General features: G+C 44.7%; 1 protein-coding gene across 1 annotated transcript in view; it reads right to left on the bottom strand.

The window, feature by feature from the left end:
• ERP44 (endoplasmic reticulum protein 44) overlaps nt 1-23,950 on the bottom strand; it is a 552,790-nt gene that overhangs the window by 485,654 nt on the left and 43,186 nt on the right. The window lies entirely within an intron of this gene.

Genomic DNA, 23,950 nt, shown 5'->3' with positions numbered 1-23,950 from the left:
TTACCTAACCTAAGTCTAGTACGAGGGAAGAAGTAAGTGTGGTGTAGCATAGGTTTAGTATTCTTTTGCCGTACCTTGGTTTAGAATGAAGAAGGTCTGGTATCTCTCTGTCTCAGAACTCGATTTCCCAACACCCCGCGAGGGGAGCTTGGAAACACTGGAGCTGGATTTCTCGGCAGGAGGAAAGACAGAGTCTCTCTCAGTGCGTCTGCTGGAGGGTTGGCTTCCTTCAGCACTTGCTGCAGCGAGATGCGTCGGGCAAGTAGATAGTCGAACTGCTCCAAACCACTGTGTGTTTGCTTGGACAAGTGTGGGCATATTTATACCTTCAAGGTGCCGAGTTTGACGTAAGGTTGGACATAATGACGTCAAAGACTAGCAGTTCTTTGAAAACTCCAAGAGTTCTTGGACAAATCAATATTCAAGCAAGGGGAAGTCCCTGACTGCTAAAGGCAGGTTTTTCCAAGAAATCGTTGTGGATTTTCAGAACTGGTGGAAGTACCCATGCCGTATTTGGACTGCATGCGCTAAGTCTAAATATGGTTATGATTTCTATGCCTATATAAGGATAGGGTGATTTATACCTATATAAGGGGATGAATCGGGAAAATTGCACTAGGGTCCTAAAATGCTACACAACACCCACTCCACTTTATTATGTTCGATGTTACTAAAATCTAAGCATGTTAAAACATATCTAAAGCATGTGTTTACAGTGCCACCCAAAATACACAAAATGCATTTAAAATGGTTGCACACGAAAATGAGCATTTGAATTGTACGCATTTAAAAGCAATGATTTCATATGAAGCATATAGTATGATATATGTAATGCTAACTGAATGAATCACAAAATAACATTTATGAAATGGCTCTTAAATACAGAAGAAAAGGACGAGACCATCCCATAGCAGAATATATCAACTGTTTTCGTTGTGGGCAAGATCAAATATTGTCTCTAGGAAGTATTCAAAGAATTCTTGTTCTCTAAGAATAGTTCTAACTTAAACAGATTACTTTGTGCCCAAAAAAAAAAATTTGGAAAAGGTTCATATCAAAATCGTAGAAAAAATAGAGTTTAAAGTTACAGGTTTTGTTTTGAAACAGCGAAGGTCGAATTCAGAGTTCATGGAACGCTGTGTGCTAATTTCAAAAGTTATTCTCGTTGTCAGGAGAAAACATCAAATCATCTAAGCTGGAAAAGAAATGGTTATGTTATGTTAATATGTGGTTTATATAGCGCGCGGCTACTCAGGCAGAGTGTCCCGGCGCTGTGCAGATCTGTAGAGAGACGTAGAGCAGAAAACAGGCGCACTAGAGGCTGAAGAGCCAGGTCTTTAGGCCTTTCCTGAAGGACAGGAGGTTGTCAGTTTTCCTCAGCGAGAGGGGGAGCTTGTTCCAAAGCTGCGGGGCACAGGCTCTGTAGGAGCGACCTCCAATGCGTGAATGCTTTACAGATGGAACGACAGCAAGGGCTTGTGTGGCTGAACGGAGCGATCTGGTAGGATGGTAGAACTGAACATGTTTCCTGAGGTAAGCTGCACCTGTACCGTGTAAGGACTTAAAGGTCAAGGTCAAAGTTTTGAAGATGATACGTTTCCTTACCGGAAGCCAGTGGAGTGCCTCAAGGAGGGGCGAGGTATGAGATCTGCGGCTTAATCCGAAAATGGCCCTTGCAGCGGAGTTTTGGACAGACTGTAAGCGAGATAGGAGGTATTCTGGGAGCCCTAAATAGAGCACATTGGCATAGTCAAGCCTAGATCCAATCATTGCTTGAACAGTGATTCTCCTATGAGCCTGTGACAGTAAAGGAGGAAATTTCCTAAGTATACGTAGCTGGCCAAAGCATTGGCCAACTAAAGCAAGGATCTGGGGTTTAAAGGTAAGACCATTGTCAAATTTGATACCCAGGTTCTTAGCGACCGCAGTAGGAGAGGAAGGAGGATGCATATCTGCCGGCCACCAAGATTTCCATTGAGTATCAGGAGAACAGCCAAAAAACATTATTTCAGACTTGTCTGAATTACATTTAAGCTGGTTCAACTGAAACCAGGAGAAGACTGCCTCCAAGCAGCATTTAATAGAGTCACCCGCAAAATCAGAGTTCTTGTCACAGGTAAAAAGCAGCTGCGTATCGTCCGTATAGGACACGATACGCGCGCCAAAGGTCTCCACTAGTTCAGCCAAAGGGGAAAGGTAAACGTTAAACAAAGTGGGACTAAGGACAGATCCCTGTGGCACTCCCACATCAAGAGATGGAACTGTAGCTGAAAAAGGGGGAGACCAGATCAATTGTTGGCGTTCGGAGAGAAAGGACTTAAGCCAATTGAACACCGTCCCTCTAATCCCGATCTCCTGAAGTCTAGAAAGGAGCCGGTTGTGAGGGACGGTGTCAAAGGCCGCTGAGAGGTCTAATAGTACCAGCATTGCCTTTCCACCGCGATCAGTCATTCCCTTTATGGTCTCCGTTACCTCCAGTAATGCTGTTTCTGTACTGAGGTTAGAACGGAAGCCTGACTGCGTCTGATGGAGAATGTCATGGGCCTCTAAGAATTGTGACAAGGTGGAATGCACATGCTTTTCGGCGAGTTTGGCGAGGGCAGGAAGCAGAGATATAGGCCTGTAATTAGAGTGCTCCAACGGGTTCAAATTAGATTTTTTTATGAGAGGGATGACATGAGCCTTTTTCCAGGCCTTTGGGACCTCACCCGAGATAAAAGAGGCATTAAGGAGAGGATTAATCAGAGAATTAAGAACGGGGGCCATTTTTGAGAGGATTTTGGCGGGGCAAGGATCTGAGGGGGAGCCCGATGTCAGTTTTAGCATCAGGTCAAGCGAGGCCTCCAACGACAGGGGAGGAAAATCAGACAGAGTATGGGTGCCCTGTGATGTGTTCAAAGTAAAGAAAGAGGGAAAAGGATCAATGGCGGGGGCAGCAGGCGGAAAAGATGCCTGGATGTTCAGAATTTTATTGTAGAAAAAACTAGAGGGAGAGAATTTGGGGTTTAGAGCAGGGGGGGAGGTGAATTCCCTAACGATATTAAATATTTCCTTGCTGATGTTACAGGCTGAGTCAATTCTTTTAGCGAAAAAAGCCTTTTTTGCTAGTGTAATTTCTTTGTGATAGGCCTTAATAAGATTTTTAAACCTTATTTTTAACAGGACATCATAATTTTTGCGCCATAACCGTTCGGCTTTCTTACAATTTTTCTTAGTCTCATAAAGTTCGGTGGTAAACCAGGGGGCTGAGATACGTTGGGACTTTGAGGATCTGGTAGGCATGGGTGCCAATTCATCAAAACGTTGAATGAGCCAAGACTGAAAGCTAGAGAGGTCCTGTTCAAGGTTACCAGTCCGTGGGCATGGATAAAGTGCTAAGGACCTCTCCAGCATGTCAGTGGTGACACAATGGAATGGTCGAAATGCCTTCGATTGAGTGCTATTTTCCAAACAGGAGACTTTAGAGGGACCCACAATATCAAAATTTAATAAGAAGTGGTCTGACCATATCACCGGAAGTGGTGGATAGGGTTGAATAGACAGAGAAGAAAAAACTTGGTCTAACAGATGACCTTTGTTATGAGTAGCTGCAAAAAAATACGGTAGAAGATTAAACATGCTAGTGGTGTGATTTAATTTAACAGAGTCACTGGACTCAGGTTCGTCCATGTGGATATCAAAATCTCCGAGAAGAAGAAGATGCTTGTATTTTGTTGCAAGAGGGGATAAGGTTTGGTGAAGTTTATCACAAAATGGACCCAGGTGGCCTGGTGGGCGATAGACTAAAAGGCCAGCACAGGAATGCTGCGGGGAGAAAGATAGGCAGAAGCCTAATAAATCAACCCCCAGAATGTTGTCAATTTCAAGTACAGAGCAGGTGTAACGTTTGTCTACTACCATTGCCACTCCTCCTCCTCTACCCAATTCTCGATCTTTCCTGACTATATAATAGTTAGGGGGAAGGGCAATAGCGATATCAGGACTGGAGGAGTCGCCTAGCCATGTCTCCGTAAGAAAAAGACATGACGGCTTCTGTTCTGAAAGTAGGTTGAAAAGGTCTAGAGCATGCTTACAGAGAGATCGAGTGTTTAAAAGCATGCAAGGATACACGGGGGCCTTCACAGAAGTCTCTTCAGTAGTGTCGTTTAAGCCCAAAGTAATTGGTGAGAGAAGCGAAGTGGAAGAAGACCATGCACAGGTCTCACAAACATGCCTATCCTTAACAGGGTCCCATAGATGTTTAATACAGCCCAAGTAAGAGGTATTCCCCAGTCTAAGTAGCGTGTCGCGATCGAAGGACATTACCCTCTCCTCAGTGCAGTTAAAATGAGCGCGGTCTGCTGCCATGCAGGGCGCCTCCGGGACGCGGACGGGCGCAGACGGGCTTACCTCAGGCGCACCTCCGGCGCGCATGAGGCGCGCCCGCTGCACTCGTCCGCTGCACGTCCTTGTAGGCATACTGGATTTATAGGGCGAAGGCAGGTCGCCTGACGCTAAACACTAGCGTGCCAACCAACTTCCCCCAATATGGCGGCCGCGCTTAGGAGCAGCGTCCGAGATCGAGTGTGGAGTCAGGTAGGTAAACAATGCCTCTCACACACTGGAATACCTTCAATGAACAGGCGCTATGCAGATAATGCCCAAAATCAGCAGAGGCTAGAGTCTAAACACACAAGCCACAAGTTAAAACACGCAAGTAGCAGTATTGAATCACGCTAGTTGCAGACAGCAAAATAAAGCATAGATTTTAAAAATAAGTGTGCGTGTATGCAGGTTCCCGGCTGAGCCTCAGGAACAGATGGTCTACCACAGTAGGTGAAAGTTGGACTACTTCATTAAGTAGATCAATAGTACACAGATGAGAAGTATCGCATCAGCGCCATCCGCATTAGAAATGTTCGAAACAGATGGTACCTGTGTGCCTGTTGGTCTACGAATCTCACCCTCAGCTGGAATTGCCGGAGAGACCTCAATGAATACAGTCATCAGGATTGGTAGCCGTTGGGGACAACACAATGCATGAGCAGTTACCGAACCAAGCAAAGCGTCAACATCCGTTGGCAGAGCTGATGGAAGTGTCGGACAAACGTCTAGCACGCATTCCTCTCCGCAAAGCAGGCATCGTAGAACAGGTAAGATGCAATCTTGCCAGATTGGTCTGAAGGATAGGAACCAGTTGGTATTCAGATCTCTCAAACGAGCCAAGCCAAGAATCTGTGTTATGCGATCACGATACTGCATAGCCAGAAGAGCGTTCTCCATGGTAATCTGGGTATCGCAAGTGACTGGACTTGATATATCGGAGCAGAAGGAACAAAAACAGTATTCCTGCTACGAGTCCCAAAATGAGAGGCAGGCCGCCGAACACAGAGTGCACAAAATTTGGAAAAATGCCTTCAAAGGGTGCCAACAGTCCCGAAAAAATCATCTCAAATACATGTGCCATACCACTGGTATCAGACATGTTTAAGATACGACCTAACATTTCTGTGAAATGTATTGGGCAGTTTGTTGATAATAGGGCATGTATCTCTGCAGAGGACCTTGCAACTTGCAGATCATATGTTTCTTTGGACGAGGTCAGTGGCACAGTTTTTTGTAAAAGAATAGCTTTTAGTCTGCTTAAAGTATCAATTCGAATAGAAGAGATGCTCAGTGAAGGCCATAACGGCGACTCACCATCTGCTTTACTTTTAGGAAACAATACTTGCATACAACAAGTGACCTTGGCTGACACACTAACTAGATAGGCTATTCCTGGCATCATTCCAGCTGTGATCATTCAACATTATATAGCTACCATTGGATAGCTGCCTAAAAACTGGATCTATCACTGCTGCTGGGGAACCTTGCAGGTGACAAGATAGGTTAGTCGAAGAACCATCGCAGGCTCTGTATAAATGAATACCTTGACGTAAAAGTGTACCACTTAGTGCGCTTTTGCAATTTTTACCACTAAAATACCTTCTTTCCCCCACTCCAACGTGTGTGTGTATGGTAAATCCCAGTTTGATTTTATGTATTCTTTACCCAACCTTTCATACAGGCCTGCTGGTATGTGTTTTAAGCAATACTGAAACTGGAAAATCGTCACTGGTATTGTTATGGTGCCATGTATTATCCATTCTACGACTGGTTTCTCAGAAACAGTTAACGATAATCTTTCCAGTTTTCCTATGCTCAGCACCGTATAGTCTGCTCCCCTTTGTGCCAAAGAGATTTGTTTATATGTAAGGTTATATCCAGTAAACAATGACGTGGTATTGATTAGACACCAAGGCACATAGCCTAAACGGAGATTTTGTAACGTCCAGCCTAGCAGCTTTATAGAACGCAATTGAGACTGTCCGTGTTGTAACATGATCAAGTCCTGTTCCATTATGTCTATGGCAGAGGATACAATACTGTCCAAAGAATAAATTCTGGATGACAGAGTCGTTAACCCATTGTCAACTACAGAGAGCTTTCTCTAAATCAATACGATCAATTTCGCGTATTCTTTCTGCAGTTTCCATTTGCATGACTTTCCATGCTTCCTTATAAGCAGCGTATATACCGGCGTATATGAAGCGTTTAGGAGTGGTTTACGAGGCCCTAGTAAGAAGTCCCTTAAATCAACGCCACCATTAAGTAAAGTTAAGTGTTGTTTTATTTCTGGAAGTGTGGATTTTTGTAGCCACTCAAGGCACAGTTTTCCTACACTGTATGTTATTATCCCTGGATGTTGTCTCTGGACATATCTTGGATCTGGCCTGATTACTGTAAACCCTTGTGTCTTGTTCAGGAATCTATCTTGACAGTTATTCGTGTCTGTGCGCCAGATTAACCATTTTTTCTACTCGGGATTAGTTCGGTTCTGTCGTAAAATATGTTTTAAGTCAACCTCCTCATCTGTAGTGTTATTACTATCAGGTGTGGGCTTAGGTATGGGCGGTTTGTTTAAATCTTATCTTGGCTAGGCCAAGACAAGATGTCTGATGAACAGTGTCATTTAAAAACATTATTTGTTCTGGGATGATGCAGACTCTGAATAAGGCTTCTAAACCTTGCACCTGCCAGTCTTTTGTCCGCGAGTACCGAACTGCTCTTGCCCACTCGGGAAACGGAGATACTTGGCAGCTCTACTAAGCGGCGGAGGAACCAACCTGCAAACGGAGGGTCAGACCAAGGTGCTTCAGAGACCTAATATTGCTGGGTTCCGCAAGCGGTGCAAAGCGCCGACCCGACATACGATCCCAGAGAAAGCACAGAGAAGTGAAGGCCGCATCAGAGACACCCGCAACCATTTCGTGGGGAATAACTGGTCATGCCTCTGCAAGTAGCCCCTGAAACTGACAGCGGCTGAAAGTCTGATTACATGCTGCCCTCTGCTCTGGCCCCTGTGTAAATCGCCGCGAGAAGCCCTGCCGCAACCGGCCCGGAGGAGTGATAATTGTCGGGTGTTCGGGGAGGGGTTGTGCAGACGCCTGGGCAGTGGCTGCTCTAGTTGACAGTGATACACACAGGCCTCCCACATTTGGAAACAGCAGAGGTGAAAGGCGCAAGGAGAATCTTCTATTAAAAGTGGCGCAGGGAAGAACATCGGCATTTAGGGTGGCAGACTACTCGGAACTGGGTGTATAGATCAACGGTTGCGGATTGTCGGTGCACCGGAGACCACAGCAGTGGGATTCTCCGTCAGGCCGGAGATAAGGCATAGAAGAGTCACAGGGCCCAGAGTGGGAAACTAAAACGCCTGCCGGGAGGCAGCTGAATGTGCAGTGTGTACGATTTGATAGCAAAAGGCGTAGGGGAGTGATTGGCGGCGTCCCGATCCACACAAAAGGTTGGTTGTGGTCCTTCCAGTACCCTCTTCCACACTGCCACACAAGAGGGCTGCACACGACGACGAGAGGAATAAGACACTGAGGCGGCAAGTATGGCGGGCAAGGGCTCAAAAGGTGGCACTACGCAGACCCGCATTGATAGATATGCCTGTGACAAAGGCACATCTTCCCCAACGGAAGGAAGAACGCCAGCCGGTAAACCCGCGGACGGAGCAGGTGGGAAAAAGGCGACACTGGATGACATCATGCGGGCTTTGACGCAAGTACAAGCAACAGTGGGCTCGATTTCTATGGAAATCACTAATTCGGGCAGACTTCCACAAACTGTCCGAGAAGGTGAGCTCAATGGAGGTTGTTACGAAATCATTGGTGGAGGACGTGTCTGAGCTACACACGGCAATGGAACGGATGTCGGCAGAGAACAAGACGTTGCGTGAGAGACTGGATGATCAGGAAGGGCGCTCGAGGAGAAACATCAGGATCCTTGGGGTTCCGGAGTCTGAAGGCACTAGAGCAACGGACCTATATGTAGAGGAGCTGATCAAAACGGAACTTCAGCCCAAGGGTCTGTCCTCCTTCTTTTCAGTTGAGAGAGCACACCGAGTCCTGGGGGGGTCAACCAAAACCGGGCGCAGCCCCACGACCTATCCTGGCAAGGCTGTTCAATTTTCGGGACAGGGACGCAATACTGCAGGCGGCGCGGGTGTCCCCTCCTGTCAAGATCCAAAACTCCACACTGGCCTTTTTTCCAGACTATACAGCGGAGGTCGCTCGCCGCAGAAGGACGTTCTTAGACATGAAAAAAGAACTGAGAGCAAGAGAGATTCCGTATTCGATGCGGTTCCCAGCCAGATTGAGACTAGTAGCTGACAACAAGACTTGGTTCTTTGACACTCCTGAAATTGCCCAGGACTGGTTGGAAGGATGGAGACCGGCCACTCAACCTCGTCGTACGAATAGGACACGTAGGAATCAGGGCACAGGGGATCATCCGAACTCTCAAGCTTCAGTGAATGCGGTGGAAAAACGCTCGCCAGTGAGAGGCAGACTGGACGATGATGCCGAAACGGAGCACTAGCCACCCGGTGACTACAAGACATTCAGGCGGTTATGCTGACTGCCTAACGAACTGCTGCTGGACACTGGGCTGAGGGCATCCGAGGAGAGTAAGAGAGGCCGCCGACTCCGGAGAGTCCTACACCCCAACGAGCAAGTATTTTGTGTGGGGGATGGGTTAGGCACTCTGCTAAGTTGGGGGGAGGGCAGGCGGTTCCATGTCCGTGTAGCAGGGGGGCAGGGAGGGGGGGGGGGGGGAGTTCAGGGAGGGGTTGTTTGTTTTTCTAATTGTTTGACTCGTAATGTTTGGATATGGCGCGAAGGCAGGGACACATTGGTAGGCACATGACAGGCGCGAAGGTGCCGGTCCATGACGCTAAGACGTCCTCCACTCGAGAAATGACACACGACACGCAAGCTTATACCCTAGATGGGGGACCTCGCACGGGGCCGGCAGCACCACTGCAGTTAATGTCATGGAATGTGCGGGGGCTGGGGGACAAGATTAAGCGGGAACTGGTTCTGCAGAGTATTAGAAGGTTAGGTCCTGCTCCAATTCTCCTTCAAGAAACGCACTTGGTGGGCACGGCTTGTAAGGCACTAGACAGACGGTGATATCACATGATAGCGCATTCGGACTTCACCTCAGGGTCACGCGGGACGGGGATACTGATGCGAAAGTCATCTCCGTCCATACTGCAGACCACCAAAACGGATGACCAAGGCCGCTTCGCGGCGGCGCATGGACAATGGGAAGGCAAGCCACTAAACATAGTATCTGTCTACATTCCACCTGCACTAAACATAGTATCTGTCTACATTCCACCTGCACTTCATGCAATCGCCCTTCCTGACTTGGGGAAATTCCTTCTGGAACTCCCGGAGGGCGACCTTATTATAGAGGGGGGACTTCAATGCAGTAGCACATAAAACGCAAGATAGATTCCCGGTCAGGACGCAGACACCTGGTCCCCCCAGGTTCAGTGAATTCCTGGAAGCGCAAGGGCTGGTAGACGTATGGCGGCATTTACACCCTGAGGACCAACAGTACACCTATTACTCCACTGCCCATAATAGTTTGTCTTGTATCGATTATTTTCTCGCCCTGGGCGACGGCCTCCTCAACATAAGTGACATACAGATTAGTTTTAGGGGCATATCTGACCACTCTCCGTTAACACTGACCTTATCCTGCTCAGAGAGGGCCCGCAAAAGAATTTATCCGATTTTCCCAGGATATCTCAATATACCGTCCATCTGTAAGGAACTGAAAAAGGTGACCCGATATTACTTCGCAGAAAACGCGGCCTCTGTAGATTCCCCTACGACCTTATGGGAGGCCTATAAGACTGTTCTGAGAGGGCAGGCCATTACGACCATAGCAGGGCACAAGCGCACACAGAGATGCGAACTACTAGAACTGGAGTCCGAACTTAACACGGCGAATACGGCCCACATGGCAAACCAGACGGTAGACACACTGCACACGCTTCCACTCGGTCAGCAGCTCCATGACGACCACCTTAGACGAAGGACAGTTGAGAACATGGAGGCAACAGCGCATAGGGTTTATGATATCGGGGATAAAGAGAGTAAACTCCTGGCCTGGTTGGACAAAAAAAAAAGGGAGGTAGTAGGAATATATTGCAGCTGCGGGATTCCGACGGGAAGTTGCACACGTGCCCATCAATGATAATAGATGCCTTGGACGACCACTTCCAAAAGGTGTACACCCCGGAAGTCGAAGTAACAACGGGGGCGGCGATAGCAGCTCTCCAAGGTGTGCAGACTCCGACACTATCTCAAGAAGCAGTAGATGAGTTAGAAGCTGATCTATCACCAGAAGAGATACAGTTGGCTTTAAATGCACTTCACTCCGGGAAAGCGTTGGGCCCCAACGGGATCCCTATTGAGTGGTACAAGGCAATGTCAGAAACGCTGAGTAAACCCCTAATGGACATGTACACGGAAAGTCTTGAGAGGGAGGTTCTGCCTCTAAATCAGCGCATGGCGACCATTGTGGCGATCCCGAAACCGGGCAAGCCGCCCACTGAATGTGCGTCATATCGCCCGATATCTCTCTTCAATGCAGAGGCCAAAATTCTAGCGAAATTACTGGCTACCAGACTGATGCCTCACCTCACGCAATTGATCCACCCGGATCAATAGGGCTTTATGCCACATAGGAGCATGGCATTAAACCTCCGACGAGTGCACGAAGCAGTGGCACGAGCCCCGCTGTTGACAGAACCGGCGGCCATTCTGTCATTGGATGCCAAGATGGCGTTCGACATGGTGGAATGGCGGTATCTCTTCGCGGTGCTGGCCCACATGGGCTTCGGCCCCAAATTTATTTCCTGGTTACGGCTTATATACGCGAGTCCGGTGGCGCACGTGGCAACGAACGGCCACATCTCCCGTGAGATACCATTGGCGAGGGGGACGAGACAGGGATGCCCGCTCTCACCTCTTTAATTCGCCTTAGTCCTGGAACCACTGGCCACTGTCATTAGAACGTCCCCGTTATTGAGAGGAATACGCTGGGGAGACAACTGGGAGGACAGAGTCTCCCTTTATGCTGATGACATGCTAATTTATTTATCGGACCCAGAGAGAGGTATTCCGGTGCTCCTGACACTGTGTGATACTGACGGACAGACTTCCGGATATACAATAAACTGTAGTGTAGTTCCTATTATCCCAATAGGCTCTGCGCATTGGAATAATATCTTCAATAGCATAGACGTAGGACTGAGGTTAACTAGGTCTTCTACTGACGATATTAGACTTAAAGTTATGTGTGCCAGCTAGCTCAGAGTTCACTAGAAACTTTCTCGAATAGGCAAGGAGGAGTTTAACCTCCCTGGATAGACAAGAAGGGATTTAGTTTCTGACAACCATAGAACATGACAACTTTGCTCCCCCTAATCAAGAGTATATCTCTAGAGTCGTGTGAAAACAAAAGACAGCTATTTTACTCAGTCAATACGTGCATACTTAGTTTCACCAGATTGTAGAGAAAAGAAGAGACGGGCGTGTTCAATAAAAAGGTGTTATTTATTGATCAGTCTCTTTTCTCATACAAGAGAAATGAATCGCTATTATTGCAATACTTAAGGTTAAGTAAAGTGCATACAGTAAAAGCAGGATTATAAAATAATACTGTAAAAGCATTGATATGGTTTCTTAGCCATATGATACTTTAAAATGGATAAAAGATATACATACATATATACATTGACTAATCGTTCTCAACTGGTGCTTTTAACTACGCCTACCCCGGTGTACCTGACCTAAGCCTAATACGTGGGTGGGAGTAAATAAGTAGCAGTTTAAGTTAAGTTTGCTTTGCCAAGGATCTGACTCAAGAATTCTCTGTAAGGGGTTAGTCAGTTCAGTACCTGGGATTTAGAAGGCTGGAGGGCTGGTATCTCTGTCTCAGAACTCGATATCCCAGTTACCCGCAATGGCGGCTGGAAACGCCGGAGGCTGGATTTCTCGGCAGGAGAAAAGGCAGCGTCTCTCTCAGCGCGTCAAAAGGGAGGGGCAGCGTCCGTGGGCTTTCTGCATCAGCTGGGCTCTCCGGCAAGTAGTGCTGCTCTAAGCTCGTCACCACCGTGTGTTTGCTTAGGGCAATGTCGGTATTATTTATACCTGAAAGGTGCAGAGGTTGACGTAAGGATGGACATAAATATGTCAATAAGGATGTCATAAGAACTTGTCGTTCTTACATTCTTTACTGGAGTTCTTGGCTGAATCAAAACAATAGCTGCGGGGGATTTCCCAGGTCTGCTGGAGGTTTGATTTGTTTTGAGAACTCGGTATGCTTTCTAGGGGGGGCTGGAGGAATAGTGCTTGCCTAATGTGATAGCATGCGCTATGACCTAATCAGAAAACGGGTTTCTGTGCCGTTGTATGGCCATTAGTGATTTATTAACCGGACAAGGGTCAGAAATAGGAGTATCGATACAGATCCCTAGATAAACATACTACACCCACTCCACGGAATCTATGTCCATATTTACTAAACTAAGCATAGTAAACATAACTAACAGTGTATGTGTATATTGAACCACCCCAAAATACATTAAGTTGCATAAAAAAATGGTTTTGCGTAATACACGAAAAATGAGTATAGCTACTGTATGCATTCAAGCAGTGTAATCATTCAAAAGAGGATGCATATTTCATATTAGCATGAATTACTTTTGCGAAATTAACACATGAAGTGGCTCTTAATACAGAAGAAAAGTGCGAGACCACTTCATCACATAAAAATACAATTTTACTTGTAAATTACCTAGAGGTCGAGGTAATGTCTCTAGAGTTCCCTAAAATAGAAGTTCTGTTCTCTAAGAATAGTTTTACTTTAAGCAGAAGATAAGTGCCGAAAGGTAAATATTTTGGTTTTGGAGAAAAAAGTTCTTGTTTTCAGGAGAAGATGGGAAAAATTCTTAGTGGCTTTGTTTATTAAGTCGAAGCCCAAATTCAGAGTTCAGTGAACGCTGTGTGCACGTTGCTTAAAGTCATTCTCTCTGTTCTGGTGAAAACATCATATCATTTAGATTTTCGAAAAAACAGTCTACAGCTTCTGGTGAAAGTTTGACTAGGTTGGAAAATGTCGCTACCATGCAGTCATGCGCATGATTGCTTTCAGTGATGGTTTGATCAGCATAGCTGACAGAAGGTCGTACCTGATCGATGCTGCTTTCATCTAGTACTTCACTACCCTTCAATCGTAGTGGTGAAGTCTCCACGAATGCCGTCATCAGGATAGGTAGCCGCTGGGGACAGCACAATGCATGAGCCTTTACTGGACTCAACAAAGTCTCTGCATCCAATGGCACTTCTGATTGTAGTGTGAGACAGGTGTCCAACACGCGTTCTTCGCCGCATAGCATGCACCTTAGTACAGGCATAACACAATTCTGCCACAAGGGTCTGAACGAAGGAAACCAGGTCATATTTAGATCTCGTAGCCGGGCTAATCCAAGGACTTTAGTTATGCGGTCCCGGTAGCGGATAGCTAGGATCGTTTCTTCCATTGTTGCTGGAGTCTTGTCTGTGACATGGCTTGCCATAGCGAAGCAACAGTAGCAAAAATAGGATGCCTGCTACTAGTCCCAACAGGAGAGGAAGTCCGCCAAAGATGGAATGGACGAAGTTTGGAAAAATACCCAGGATCGCTTTGAATGGGGTTAAAGCTCCTGAAAAAACTGTCTTAAATACACTTGCGATACCACTTGTATCAGAAATATTTAGAATTTCGTTTAGCATTTCTGCGAAGTGTAGGGGGCAATTTGTTGATAACAGTGAATGAATCTCTGCCGTTGTCCTTGCAACTTGGAGATCATACGTTTCTTTTGATGACGTCAACTGGGTTGGCGTCTGTAGGAGCACAGTCTTCATTCTGCTTAAAGTATCAATTCGAATAGAAGAGATTTTTAAACTGGCCCATAACCTTCCCTCCCTGTCTGGAGCATCATTCGGGAACAATACTCTTTCACAGCACATGACCCTGGAAGTCACGCTTACAAGATAAGGTTTTCCTGGCAGCAAGCCACAACATCTGTGATCTACAATTAGAATGTAACTCCCGTGCGAGAGTCTTCTAAAGAATGGTTCTATTTGTGTTGCAGGTGTGCCTAGTTGGTGACATGAAAGGTTATTTGAAGTCCCTTCACAGGCCCCATGCAAACTTATACCCTGACACAAAAGTATACCACTTAGTGATTTTTCACAAATATTGCCACTAAGAAATACACTCTGTCCTTTATTACTGACACATGTGTGTGTATAGGGCAAGTTCCATGTTGACTTAATGTATCCTTTACCCAACCTTTCATACTGGCCTGCCTGTATATATTTTTGGCAGTATTGAAACTGGAAAGTTGTTATCGGAATATTTATTATCCCATGTATTATCCATTCAATGACCGGTCGTTCTGACATTGTCACTGGTAATCTCTCAAGTTTTTCAATGCTCAGAATTGTATAATCAGCACCCTTTTGTGCCAAACTGATTTGTTTATTAGTAAGGTTAAAGATATTGAATAGTGACGTTGTGTTGATTAAACGCCAAGGCACATAGCCTGAACTTAGATTTTGTAACGTCCAGCCAAGCTGTACAATAGAACGTAATTGAGACTGACCGTGTTGCAACATCAGTAAGTCTTGCTCTATTATATCGATTGCCGAAGATACAATACTGTCCAGTGAATATATTCTGGAAGACAGAGTCATTAACCCATTGTCCACAACAGAAAGTGATTTTTCCAAATTAACACGGTCAATTTCCCGTATTTTTTCTGCTGTCTCAATTTGAGTTTCTTTCCAAGCTTCGTTATAAGCTGCATATATAGAGGCCGCTATGAAACGTTTTTGACGCTGTTTGCGTGGTCCCATAATGAAATCACGCAAGTCAGCACCTTCTTTAAGTAAAGTTAAGTGTTGCTTAATTTCTGCCAGTGTGGATGTATATAGCCATTCAAGGCAGAGTTTCCCCACACTGTAAGTAGTTATAATCCCTGGATGTTGTCTCTGGGAGTATCTTGGGTTTGGCCTGGTCAATGTGAACCCCTGTATTTTGTTCAGGAATCTGTCTTGACAGTTATTTGTGTCTGTGGGCCAAATCAACCATTGTTTCCAATCAGGATGTGTTCTGTTTTGGTTTAAAATATGGGTTACGTCGATCTCAACATCCGTAGTGCTATTACTGTCCAGTGTTGGCTTTGGAATAGACGGTTTGTTTAAGTCTTTGATTTTGGCAAGGCCAAGACAGGTAGTCTGTTGAATTGTGTCATTCAAAAATATAATTTGTTCTGGGATTATGCAGGCTCTAAATAATGATTCTATACCTTGCACTTGCCAATCTTTCGTGCCCCAGATCGTTTTCGTTTCAATGTTATTGTTCCAGAAATCAAAACCGAATGTATTCATTTTTGCAAAAAATGAGTCCGAATATATCAATTTTGTGTTTGTAAGCATGGTTTTCACTCCTGTCTTATTTAACAATTTGAAATAGAATGTTTCTGCATTACTTGTGTTAAACCCTGAAAAGTATGAATATTTATCATAACATGTTTTTGAACTGCCTTTCGGTGGAGTTGCACAATGTTCCCATTGGTTATAATTTAAAACATTTCTAGGTTGAGAAGATTTATGCAGATAATGGTTACCATAGTGGTTGTAACAAAACATCTGATCATAATTAGATGAACCTTGCAAATAATCATGTTCTGTAAACTTAGCTGACATCACTAGATCCGACATCATATCATTAATACTTTCAAAGTCCCAATCATCAGCAAATGTGCTTGGTTTTACAAAGTCACTCAATGAAATCTTAAATTGATGTGGATATTTCAGGAGCTCAACCGGACCATATATTTCGTAATCAGTTTTGTCCCATGCTACCCCACCGGGTATAGGATTGGCTGTGAAGTTTACTGAAGAAAGTTCTCTTTTCTCGATGTGTGAAGACTTGTGTGGTTTCAGGATCAAGTTGATATTCTGACTTGCTGTGTCCATTGTAACATATTTTCCCTCGATGAAATGTCCCAAGCATAGTACCATGATGAGCCAAAGTATGAGGACAAATACACCTAGTGCCACCCAAATTTCAATCCATGGAGAAATCAGATAGGTTTCTTTTAGTTGATGATAGAGTTCCTTCACTTTGTCTTTAAAAGTTTTTATTGTTGGCTGTTCCTCTGGTTCACTTGTATCCTCAGAAAAATAATCGAAGTTGATGAAGTAGCCTGATGCTGTTCTGTCAATTGTTTCAATTGCTTCTGGATTCCTTTTTGCTTTCGGAATTTGCTTTGTTTCATTAGCATAGTCACTTGTTACATCATTGTAGATTGGTGTTTCTTGATGTAAAATTTTGTTTTGGGTTTCAAGAGGTTTAAGTTCCATTGCCTTGTTGCATAGTCCTTGTTGATTCACTGTAGATTTATCAAATGTGATTAGTCTCTCAGTTTGAACCTCTGTATTTGTAGCAAACTTTGGTGTTCTACTACTTCTTGGGAGTCCACTTGGCCTACTACTTGTTATCGGCCACATGATTGTGGTTTAACCAGGTCGATGGATACAACTCGGTTCTCCTTTTTACCAGCAAGGGGCGGTAGTACTACTGATCTTGTCCAGTTGACAGACAAGACAGGAACTGCTTTTCTGTAAGAAGGCCCAAATTCCTTCTTTACCGCGATCTTCTCTCTGACCAGATCCCCGATTTTTGGAATCCAGACAGGCCTTGCTGGGACAGGTGGTTTCTCTTCAGTGGTTATTGGCTGCTGTTTCAACTTTATGTTGCTCAGGTCCTTTCTTGTTTCATTTAAGTCCTGTAAAATAGCCAAACGATCTTTGATATCAAAGCATTTTTCTTTCACCACTGAAGTTTGACTATCCAAGTCCTGGATTAACATTCTAGTCCCAAACAATAATTCGTACGGACTGAGACCTTTCAGAGAATTTCTTGGCAGATTATTAAGACTACGTTGGACACTTATTAAATGTTTGACCCACTCAGCTCCCGAACCTAATACCTTTGCTGTTATAGATTGCTTTATGTCACGTTTTTTTCTTTCCACGATTCAGTTTCCCTCAGGATGAAAGGGACAAGAGTACCGCAACGCAATGCCCATGCTGGTCATGGCCTCCTTATAAGCTCGAGAGCTAAAAGCAGGACCCTGGTCAGAATGTAGCATGCCAATTGCGTATGTGCCGATAAAGACTCGCAAATCTTTTATAACAGTTCTGGCGTCAGCCGAGAGTTGGGGTCTACATTGTAAGTGAAAAATAGTTTTTACATGTTAATATGACGCATCATTTATAACGGGTATTTTTATGTCTATTGCATAATCCTAAATGAAATGCATGGTAATAAACCGGCCGGTTCGCCACTGCGATCTCTATTGCAGTCTGGGCAGTTTTTTGCAAAACTGTGATGATGCAGGTTCATTCCGGGCCACCAGTATATTGATTGTAATTCTTCTAGAGAATCCTTAAGCTTAAGGTGTCTAAGACCCTAACCCATATGTGAGTCTACTATTAACAAGATTCTCCTGTCCATGTTTGGAATTACTCTATCCCCCACTCCAGGGATTCGAGCAAAAGGAACGGAGTTTGCATCGATTATGTATGTATAATTGAGTGGATAGTTGATGGGTAGCGCTGAGCAGTCGCCTTTTGATTACGTTTTTACTGCCAGCATTGTTTCCCCATCAATGTATTTTACTGACCACTTTTCTCTAGCTACGGAAGCCGGCTTTGTGGCTTCCGCTGTGGCTGTCTCAGCCAATGAATTCCCTGCAACGTGAACGCCATCACGCTGATGACTCAGTGAGTGTATCACGTGAGTCTTTGGTAGTTCTTTCTGTAAAAGAACTACTTGTTCCCAAAGCGATTTTTGCTTTATTGTTGCACCTGTGTCATCTTTGTAACCGTTTTGAATCCATTTCTGTAAATCGTTATTGTATGATTTGACGCAGTAATACGAATCGCACACTATTAGTGTCGGGAATTCGCGATCGGCATTATCTAGCGCCATTTTTAACGCTATTATTTCAGTTTGTTTTTCTGAGTTATTTTCCACTGAGTGTGTTTTCGTAAATAGAGGTCTCAATTTACCTCCGCGCCACACGTCTTTTACAATCTCGCATGTGGCGTTGTATGCTTGCTCTCCCCAAACTGAGGGTTGAGCATGTCCGTCTGTATATATTACACAGGCGTACTGTCGTATGGGCAGAATGTCGATTGGCAGAGGATATTCTATTTCATATTCTAGATTTTTTAATTTTTTCATTTCTGGATCAAAATAGTATTTTACTTTGTCCGTAGCAAGAGAATTCTCCCACTGTATCCATTCTGGATTCAGTGCCGTAGTCGGTAAATTACATGGGCTTGTTAATGCCTCAAAAGCTGATTCTGCTGTTCTGACTGTAATACGTCTACCGTCAGCTTGGTCTTTTTCTCTTGCTACAGCCGTTTGAACCGCATGAACAATTTTTTCCTTAATGCTGAACGTTTTTTCAGCTTCTGTGTACAAGTGTGATTTGTATGCTATTGGTACCGTTTCTCCCTCATTAGAGGTTAGGTATGTGAATCCGCATCTTCCTGGGATGACTCGAATCACAAGGTTGCGTGTGTTATCACGTGTTTGCAATTTTGTTTTAGCTAACATGTCTGTTTGCAATGATCTCAAAATTTCTGTGTTTTTGAGTCCAGTTGATTCTTTTAAAATCTGGTTTTATTAGATCATAAAGGGTTTAACCCTCTCTGCATAATTTATAATGTAAGTTCTTCCGAAATTTAGGAAACCTAGAAATGATTGTACGTTTTTTAGCGTTCTAGGTGCTTGGATTACAGCACATTTCTCTAGGAAATTGTCAGCCAGGCTTTTGCCTTCACTTGATAATTCATATCCTAAAAACAGGACAGTTAGATGGGCAATTCTTGATTTTTTAAAGTTGAATTTGTAACCCTCTGCTGCGAACCCAAGTATTATGGTGTTCACTCTTTTCCAGTGAGTATCCAAGTCATCATCTGTTAGATAGATGTCATCGACATAAGATAATGCCTCGTCATCATACATTTGTAGTAACTCTGTTACTCTTGCTGAGAATAATCCTGGGCTGTTCTTGAACCCCTGTGGCAAACGACAGAAATTTTTTTGCGAGCCGTTTATTGAGAACGCGGTCAAATATCAGCTTTCTGGTGCTATATTTTGACAAAAGAATCCATTAGAGATGTCTAATGTTTTGTATTTTTTGCGCACTATGCTATTCATTAGTGCTGCACTGTGTGAGTTTTGTACTGCAAAGGTCTTGCAGCATGAGTTCAAGTGTCTGTAGTCCAAAACAAGACGATATGACTCATCTGGCTTGGAGACAGGAAACAAAGGATTGTTCATTTGTGAGATGCAAGTTTCAATCACTCCCTGGTATTCAAGTTGTTCTAGGATCTCTTTTACCTGTTTTTTAGCTTCTTGCTTAATTGGGTACTGCCTCTGTGCAGTAGGTTGAGATTTTAACTGGATTTTTGTGAGGAGGAGAGTCCTCATCCCATCCCACATGGTTTTTATATAATGCAGGAGCTTGGGCTACTACCCACTTTCTTGCAAGTGTATATTTTTTATGAATTGGAATATGATTTGAGAAGGCAGGCATAATCATTTCTTCGCCATGAGGGCACTCCCTGACAAACTCTGGTGGCCAGTCTTTTTCGGCTAGAAGGATGTCATAGCCCTTGGAGAGATTATCCTAAAATAGACCCCTTATTTTCCTAGTCTTATCTCCCTCTATACGCAATGTTATTTCATATATTTTATGAGGTTTGCTAACTCTGGTATCTGCAGTTTCCACCTGAATGTATTCATTCGTGTCCACTGTCTCCAGATGATTCATCAGGATCTTGCGAGCTATGCTCACTTCTGCTGCGTAATTTCATACCAAGAGTTAGGGCAGGTTCTGGACCGTATTCATTTTGAATCTGTTTTAGCACTTCTGGTATTACCGACATGGATGGAACACCATGTGTTTTTGTGTAAATGGAAGCAAAGACTGTGCCCCAAGTGTCACAGTCCTCCACATGTGGTGCGATCCCCATTGGAAGACAGATAGTCAGAATTCTGTGTTTCTCAACAGGGGTGGTATCTGGAAATACCGCCTCTATTTGAGTGATTTTTTGTGCTAACCAGAATGGAATTTGTTCCCGTTTAGCGGGTACTTTACCTAGACAGGACTGTATGTTCTGTGGTGTAATTTTATTTGTGTTCCCCTGATGAGGGGTCAGCTGTGGAATTTTAATAGCTGGTTGGACTGTTGAAGTCCGCATTACATATTGGACTAATTTTCTGTGTATTTTAATTAGTTTTAGCTGTGCTAAAAGATCTGGTACAGACATTTCTTCAATGTCTGGATGTGGTGTGTATCCGGCTAGGACCGGCCACGTTGCTCCTGGTCTACCTAGTGGACAGAGCCTAGTGATGTGATTATTATGTTTTAGGGCGCCTTTAAACCAGAGCAGGTGCTCTTGGTATTTTAGTGGTATTTCCACCTCTTCGAAAGGAGTGTACTCATCTGGAGGTTCCTGTATTTTGTAATAGTGGAATTCCTTTGTTACAGCATTTGCTGCTGGAAAGTTTATCCATGAATAGAATACCTCTGTCTGCCGATACTCATGTGCCTCAATTACGAATATGACTGTACCACCTCTTGGTGTTAGTCCATTCTCTATAAGTTTAAGTGTTATAGTTTTTCTTATGCTGACCGGGATGAGTATTGCGTCCGGGTCAGTCTGCAGGAGACTATTGTCATCTGCTAGGAGTGGAGCTGCTACTCTAGCTGTCTCCCTTTCTACTTCACTGTCTGACATTTTACTGACAGGAAGTTTTTTTTGTTTATTCGCAGATCAGGTTTCTATGGAAACAAAGATTAGATGCACAATATCTTGGAACAGTGTATCCTTCAACGTTGAATAAACCAAGAACCATACATAGGAGTCTCCTCCTACTAAGTTTGGCGGATTTAACCTTTCACCCACTCCAGACGTCTTTGGAGTTTTATGGGAAAAAAGGGTCTGTGTGAAAAAGCACGACTGAGTTACTCTAATGCCTTGCGTTAGATTTATCGCCTATCCAAACCGTTGGGCGCCATGTAGTGTAGTTCCTATTATCCCAATAGGCTCTGCGCATTGGAATAATATCTTCAATAGTATAGACGTAGGACTGAGGTTAACTAGGTCTTCTACTGATGATATTAGACTTAAAGTTATGTGTGCCAGCTAGCTCAGAGTTCACTAGAAACTTTCTCGAATAGGCAAGGAGGAGTTTAACCTCCCTGGATAGACAAGAAGGGATTTAGTTTCTGACAACCATAGAACATGACAACTTTGCTCCCCTAATCAAGAGTATATCTCTAGAGTCGTGTGAAAACAAAAGACAGCTATTTTACTCAGTCAATACGTGCATACTTAGTTTCACCAGATTGTAGAGAAAAGAAGAGACGGGCGTGTTCAATAAACAGGTGTTATTTATTGATCAGTCTCTTTTCTCATACAAGAGAAATGAATCGCTATTATTGCAATACTTAAGGTTAAGTAAAGTGCATACAGTAAAAGCAGGATTATAAAATAATACTGTCAAAGCATTGATATGGTTTCTTAGCCATATGATACTTTAAAATGGATAAAAGATATACATACATATATACATTGACTAATCGTTCTCAACTGGTGCTTTTAACTACGCCTACCCCGGTGTACCTGACCTAAGCCTAATACATGGGTGGGAGTAAATAAGTAGCAGTTTAAGTTAAGTTTGCTTTGCCAAGGATCTGACTCAAGAATTCTCTGTAAGGGGTTAGTCAGTTCAGTACCTGGGATTTAGAAGGCTGGAGGGCTGGTATCTCTGTCTCAGAACTCGATATCCCAGTTACCCGCGAGGGCGGCTGGAAACGCCGGAGGCTGGATTTCTCGGCAGGAGAAAAGGCAGCGTCTCTCTCAGCGCGTCAAAAGGGAGGGGCAGCGTCCGTGGGCTTTCTGCATCAGCTGGGCTCTCCGGCAAGTAGCGCTGCTCCAAGCTCGTCACCACCGTGTGTTTGCTTAGGGCAATGTCGGTATTATTTATACCTGAAAGGTGCCGAGGTTGACGTAAGGATGGACATAAATACGTCAATAAGGATGTCATAAGAACTGGTCGTTCTTACATTCTTTACTGGAATTCTTGGCTGAATCAAAACAATAGCTGCGGGGGATTTCCCAGGTCTGCTGGAGGTTTGATTTGTTTTGAGAACTCGGTATGCTTTCTAGGGGGGCTGGAGGAATAGTGCTTGCCTAATGTGATAGCATGCGCTATGACCTAATCAGAAAACGGGTTTCTGTGCCGTTGTATGGCCATTAGTGATTTATTAACCGGACAAGGGTCAGAAATAGGAGTATCGATACAGATCCCTAGATAAACATACTACAAAACTGGACGAAGTCGGTCATCTACGAACTGAGGGGTCCTTCTCCAAATCTTCCCAGCGGCTGCCCGTTAACAGTGGCAGACACCTCATTCAAGTATCTGGGGATTCATGTCACCCGCGACGCCACGGTCTTTTCTGAGCTAAATTTGCTGCCACCACTCACTCGACTGAGAACTGACGTGAGGCACTGGAAGGCCCTTCCTCTGACACTATTGGGGCGGGCAGCGCTGTTTAAAATGATGGCGCTGCCACGTCTTCTTTATGTATTGGAAAATACACCAACCCTGGTGCCACCCTCTTATTTCCATAAAGTAACGGCTGAGGTAACGGGCTTGCTGTGGGGCGACCGCCCAGCTCGTATAGCGCATCTGAAGCTCAACCGAGGCTGGTACGACGGCGGGATAGCCCTGCCAAATGTACAATTGTACTACTGGGCGGCGCACCTTAAAGTTCTTAACCAATGGCTGCACGCCCCACAGGACGACCCAGCTTATCTTGCGGACATAGCGCAACTGGGTACGCACAGTCTGCTGGCCCCGCTATACCACAAGGGACTTGCAGCGAAACTAATGGGCCAGACGAAACCCACTGTGGCAATATGGCACAAAGCACAGGCGAGGCTCAAGTGTGGGGGGGGGAGGGGTCATAAAAAAACTTACACCTTTGTGGGACACCTTTGTGGGACACGAAGGCACTAGGTCACTTGAGACATAGTAAGGGATTCACTCAATGGGATAACATAGGAATCTCCACGGTAGGAGACATGTGGAAAAAAGACGGGGTGGTCCCTTTCTCGCAACTACAACAGCAATACAACCTAGGTCCCAACGACACTTGCCGTTATACTCAAATACAACATGCACTGATGACGGCAATTTAGGCAGGTACAGAGGTCCCGGAGTCCTCCCCGCTGGAGGATCGCCTGCTCACTGATTTCATGCAGACCAGCGCCACGTCACTCACATATCGAAAACTGCTCAATAATCTGCCATACCCCTTACTTAAACTGAGGGAGAAATGGGAGGGTGAGTTAGGTGATATGGATGAGACGGACTGGAATGCTGCGATGGCATCCCCGAAGGAAGCGGGTGTCTCGGCACG

This window comes from Lissotriton helveticus, chromosome 4_1 (genome assembly GCF_964261635.1).
Source record: "Lissotriton helveticus chromosome 4_1, aLisHel1.1, whole genome shotgun sequence".
Lineage (NCBI taxonomy): Eukaryota > Metazoa > Chordata > Amphibia > Caudata > Salamandridae > Lissotriton > Lissotriton helveticus.
Note: the sequence above shows the minus strand (reverse complement) of the source record. Positions and strands in the feature narration are given on the sequence as shown.